We start from the raw sequence: 5,902 nt of genomic DNA, 5'->3' as shown, positions 1-5,902 counted from the left end.
AGTCCTTGCGCTGCTTCCTTCCCAGGGTGCGCGCGGGCTGCTCCCGGCGCGGCGGGAACGCCGGGAAGAGCCGGGAAGCGCCGGCCGCCTGCTGGATGCTCCCGGCACTGCTGCGCGGGGTGGGGGGGCAGCACCCCCCCTTAACTCTTTAGGTGAAAAAATACACGTCTGTTCACTTACAGCTCCAGAACAAACCCCCAAACAAAAAACCAACCAAACATAAAAATAAAATACCCTCCACTCACCCCAGTTAATGTCACTCCGCAAATAGGTCACAATAGCCATCCCACCTTCTCGAGTAAGAGCACACATATTTTCCTCACACTCGGGTATTCAATTGTTCCAATGAAAAAGATTGATGATATGAAGGCAAATTCACCTTCCCCGGACCTCCAAGCAAAAGAAATTAATAAAACCAATTAAGATAAAATAAACATTGTTGTTAAGGGAGGCAAATGAATATTAGCAGTGTGTGCCTGAAGTTAACCAGGGAAGCCTGAACTCTGCACATTTTTTGTTAATTTTTATAATTTGGAGGTAACAACACCAAGGCATGAAGTTTGCTATTCAACATGATCATTTCTATATATGAGATACCCACCATACTGGCATCTATAGGTAATACATGTTTAGACAGCAGAGAGAAAGTTGCGTGGCTTATAAGAGCCTGAAATAACTCCTTCTTAGAACTTAATTAAGATACAGATATTACTGATGTCTTACTGCTTTATAACAGGCTATTTATGAATATATACGAGGACTTTCTGAACGGCAGAGAAATATAGTTAATTTGGAAACCAGCCTGCAGAATTAAATGAAGCTGTAATTTACATTTCCCCTTGCAACTGCTCATTTTTGCAGGCAAAAGAATGTTTTAGCAACTGCTAGAGTTACTTTGAAGTCAAGGGGGAGGCGATTCAAACCAGGCATTAAAGTGTGATCACTGGTTTCTGCATAAAACAAGCATTTCAGGACACAATCTGGAAAATGTCCTGGGGTTTGGGAGCCATGTCCCAGGGTGGGATTCAGAGCAGGAGACTTCAATAGCTGTTTTTCTGCCTCATTCTTGTGACCTGGGTCAGTGTTTTCAGCTGCTTTGCTGCTGTTCACTCTAAGTCAACAAGGGACTTATGTGTACCCTTAACTTTAAGTAGGGCTACTTATGTTTTTTTCCAAGCCAAACACCCATGACAGTGCTGTGCTGGGAACTTGAGGGTACAGAGGAGAAGTCAAATTTTCTGGTATGCCTTTCAGACAGAAACGTGCTTTTAAAAATAGGCTGGAGTTTGCCACTGTTAGAAGCAGGGGACGTGGAGCTACTGTGCACAGTCTGATCAGGGCGCACAGGCAGTTCTGCGGGTCAGGGCCAGCTCCGTGCAAGGCTGCCAGGTTGGATGGATGCCATTTGGAGGCAATGCCATGTTTAGCACAGCAGGACGTACCAAAGGCACAGAGAGGAACTGTGGAGCTACTGAAGCAGCCCAGTCACACGGTGTGGTGGGACACCTCTCCTAGAACTTCCCCCAACACATTTGGGAGTCTGGTGATAGGGGCTGCATGACAAAGACATACATGCTTCCCCCTTCCCTCTCTCTTCCCTCTTTGCTTTCTGAGCTTTGAGAGGAAGTGGAAAGGACACCTCTGGAGTTGGTAGCAGCCACTTGGTGTAATCCTGATGGACCCCTGTGCCCAGCAGCCTGGTCAGCAGTTGACAGTGACCTGCCCTGAGTAGGCGATGGGACTAGAGACTTCTTGTATCCCTTCCCATTCGAATGACTTGTTGACTCTGGGATTTGTAAACCCATCACTCAGAAATATAACATCTCTAGCTCTCATCATGAGCTTTTATTCTTCCAGATGGACACTGAAGCGATCAGTTTGCCAAAAATCTTCTAATAGAATCACTCAGTCACCACTGTTCACCATTTAAACTCTCCTACATTGAAATCTTTCTTACCTTTACATGACAAACTATGTGGGGTGAGCAAAGGAAGAAAAGAGAAGTGATGCTGAAAATCTTTCTTATCTTCCAGCAGACGGTGGTGTTGATCCCACTTCCTTCAAAGTGAGTGTAGGCACATCACCATGTCCCAGGTGTCCATCAGTGAAGGAAGAGGCTCTCATGATCTCTGAGAGGATTCATTTCACCTTCAACTTTGCAAGGCCAATAGATTATTCCAGGGAGCATTTCAAGTCTACAGTTACAGCTTTCTAATTTTTGGTTTTTACAAACCCAGGCTTCAGGTTTAGGGCAAACTCTTTTGAGCACAGAGAATGACAAACTGAAAAGACAAAGGCAGAAGAGGGAAAAAAACCCCAGAACTTAAACCAAACAAAACCAGATCCTCTAATGCTTGAAACTTAGTTTAGATTATAAAAATCATTCATTATTTATGTCAGATGTAAATAGACTGTTTCAGGGAAGATGACAAAATGAAGGACACAGGTTTTATTCACCATTGCCCAGTCTGCAGATGTTCCCCAGAAGTAACTGAAAAATGCTGAGGATGTTTCCCAGACATGTCATAAATTGTCTTGTCATAAATTGCATTTGAGAGGTTTTGTTTATTATAAATGGTGTACCTTTTTCATTATGTCACTCTAGCATTTATCTTCCCTTAGCAGGCAAAATGTCTGGGTATTTGTATTCTCATATCCACCTCTGCTGTAGTGTTCATTTCAAGATCCCAATCCTCTCTCCAAAGGAAGGTGAGCATCAATACCCATATTTCATCACTGCAGTAACCTGCATGTATGCAAAAAAAAAAGAAGCAATTGTAGCACAAAGTTACTTAACTGGCTGTTGGCAGTTGTGAATAGAATAATGCAGCTCTCACAAGCCTGGTCCTGCATGATAATGGTTTTCTCTTGGACAATGAGAGATTCCACAGATACTTTCAATAGATGCTTTTTTCTTTTCATCTCCCAACCTTTATCCAACCTCCAAATGACAGCTGCAAAGAGACAACCTTCCTACTCCTTAATTGTACACAATGGGGGAGATTTGTAAAAGCTCGACAGGTAAAATTTTCAAAAGCGGTTAAATCTATATGAAACACAATGGAATTGAGGCTCCTACATTGCTTATGAGCTCTCCACACAGAAACAGAGACAGAGTTTCAAACACACACAGTTTGCACTGAGAAAAGTACATGAGGGCGTGCTTTTCAAAGGCACTTGCACAGCTGCAGCTGCCACAGTCACAGCTACAGGAGGATTTTAAAGAGCATGAACAGCCAGTGTGATGATGTCTTTTGAAAGACACTGATAATTTTTTCTACCTATCTAAATGGACCACTTTGGAAAATCTAGTGCAACAGGGGGTCCTGAGCCCCTGTGAGGTTCCGTGGGAGAAACTTTGACGATGAGAGCCAGAGGACACTGCTGCATCCACGTGCAGATCCTGAGTCTGGCCAAGGCTGGCACAGCTGTTGTCTTGGTGGGCAGGAGCACACCTGCTGCACCAGGGCAGTCAGCCCATGCAGCATCCTCTACACCAGGCACCTCCAGCACCCAGGGGACGTGAGGGTGATGGAAATCATCTTCTGGAGAGCATGGCTTTTCACCAAGGTGTCACATTTGTTATCTTGCCACAGTAGGACTTTCCTTTGTAGCAACCTCTTGCAGACCTCCTCCTCGGAGGTGGATAAACTTGCTTTCGCTGTCCAGTGTCAGGAGAGGTGTCCGTGTGCTCAGGGTTCCGCTGTTTCCTGATAACTGGATTACCGGGCCAGTGAACCAGGGATTACTCCCTGCTGAGCTTGTGGAGTGCAACATCTGCTGATTTACCGAATATTCTTCTTCTGCAAACTGTTCATCTCCCAGAGGGAACAAAGCAGTGTAAAGCATCCTGCCTATAATCTCTTCAAGCAAATTCTTCATTTTTATTGCTGTCACCCCTACGTGCTCATATCATGCTCTGTGTCTCAGTTCACCACTCTGTTTCAGTCACGAAAGTTAACAGAAACTGTTTACAAAAAGGTGATTTTCCAATCCAGTTCATTCCAGGGACCTGATTTACAGCAGAGCTTTACAGAGAGCAAATTCCATTAATTAATTTGATTTTTTTTTTTTTTTAAGCAGTGATCTGTACTAATACCTGCATGACTGGAGGTCAGAGGGGCTGGGGAGGGAACTGATTATAATGCACGGCATAAAAGTCCCCTGAGTGGATATGATATGCTGGCTTCTTGCATGTGTAAAAAATGGAAATGAAGCGTTGTCAGGTTTTCTCCTTCATCCTGCAGCCTTGCTCATGCACAGCCTGTACTGCAAATGAAGATGCAGGCCACACAATGTGAAGTGCTCCCACTGTGCCTTTGAAAATAACTTATTCATCCTAAATTAGACAACTCCTTCAGTGTGTTATTGAACTTCATAAATCCCCTATTCACTACCAGCATTTCATCATGACACACAGTAATCAAAAACTGACACAGCTGGAAGGGCTGTCTGAACTGCCTAACACCTCGGATGTGTGCTCATGGAGAAGGAAATGTTTGAAGGAGAGACCATGCAGATATATATATATATATATACAGGAATCTTCTGCCAGGCTCTAAGAGTAACACAGCCATAATGGCCCCTGAAAATGCGGTAAGTGAAAGAGTAAGGTTGTATGGTGGGCAAGTAGGAGCAAGGAACCAGCCTGTGCCTGGTAAATGTGGGATGAAAAGGGACTTGAGAATCAAGAGAGCTGCCTGTGTGAGATGCTTTCAAGGAAGGCACATTTGGAAAAGATGCACAGATAGTGTTGATGTGAGCCCAATGCAAGGAAAAGGATCTTGGCAGCAGCATCTGAGGAGCAACAATGCGATTTTTGAGAGCAACGAATGCTGTAGCAGGCAAGATATGGATATCTGGGCAAGAAACCTTAGCTATAAAAGAGGTAGGAAAAGCTACATTCCACGTACTTTGTAGGACACACCTACAGACACCCCTACACCTTGCAAGATGGATAGACCTTGGGATGCAGGGACAGGAACAAGAAGAAAGCAAGACTGAGTGAAAAGTAGTCAAGAAACGTGTTGCCACCTTGGTGAGAAAACATTTACATCTCTTCTAACCGTGCTGAGCTCATGTTGGCAACAAATTATTCCCAAGGAAATACTGCAAGACAAGATTCCCATCGTGATAGATGGAGGCAAAGTCATTGAGATTTGAAAGTCATCTGCATGAAAAGAAGACAAGTTTGTGGATAAAGATGGCTTGGAGTGTCAAAGAAGGGTACAAAGGAAAGATCACCTCAATGTCCCACAAACAGCTGAGGGGAGACATAAAGAAGCCATCAAAGATCCCACAGAAGGGAAAAGTGTGCAGAAGAAGAGAGGGCAGATGAGGAAAGCAGGCAAAGCTGAGATTTAGGGTTAATTGTACAATCAAATACATCATCTTAAGTAAGGTGGCCAAGTAAGGTGAGCCTAGTGGCACTGTTTAAGCTAAAGGAGTCTTGAAAGAGTTATAGACCTTTGTGCAAGAAAGTTCAGTGGAGTGGAAGGGGAAGAAGCCAGATTAAAAATCTGGGCTGGTCCTGAAAAAGAAGATGCTCTTCTTTCATGCATCTGTTTTCCAAGATAAAAAAAAAAAAAAAAAGGAATCTAGGTGCAAGAAGGTGGAGGACAGCAGCATTAGAAGGGCAAGAAAAGTTCACATAACTCATGCTTGTCCTCACTTTCCTAACTCTTCCTGAAGGCCACCTTAATCTGGGCAATTTATAGCATGGCTCTTTGGTCAAACATTCCTGGAAGGCTCTCCTGCTCTTGGCTGTCAGCAGAGCCAGCACTTCCCTTCGTTGCTGGCCTTTAGCAGGGACATGGAAGCATTCCCCAGGCAAGACAGCTGAGTACAGCAGAGCATGGAATGGCATACACATTGCAAAACAGGTACCCCCAGGCCTGTGACA

Source organism: Lepidothrix coronata, unplaced genomic scaffold (assembly GCF_001604755.1).
Source record: "Lepidothrix coronata isolate B3197 unplaced genomic scaffold, Lepidothrix_coronata-1.0 Scaffold35, whole genome shotgun sequence".
Classification (NCBI taxonomy): Eukaryota; Metazoa; Chordata; class Aves; order Passeriformes; family Pipridae; genus Lepidothrix; species Lepidothrix coronata.
This window is presented reverse-complemented; position numbering follows the sequence as displayed.